The following is a 205-nucleotide window of genomic DNA, read 5'->3' on the forward strand; positions in this document are numbered from 1 at the left end:
GATTGACCAAGTGTACCCCTCCCTTATGAAATTCTGCTTCTCTTTCCACTGTCATTCCTGTTCAAATACGCCACACAACGCTCCGTTCATGTAAATTGATCGAGGTCCATCCATGCATCCATTCCGTTAATTGCTTTATCCTCACAAGGGTCGCGGGGGGGTGCTGAAGCCTCTGCCGGTTGTCTTCGGGCAGGCAGCGGGGGAC

The sequence above is a fragment of the Hippocampus comes genome, unplaced genomic scaffold (assembly GCF_001891065.2).
Source record: "Hippocampus comes isolate QL1 unplaced genomic scaffold, H_comes_QL1_v1.1 scaffold33, whole genome shotgun sequence".
NCBI classification, from domain to species: Eukaryota; Metazoa; Chordata; class Actinopteri; order Syngnathiformes; family Syngnathidae; genus Hippocampus; species Hippocampus comes.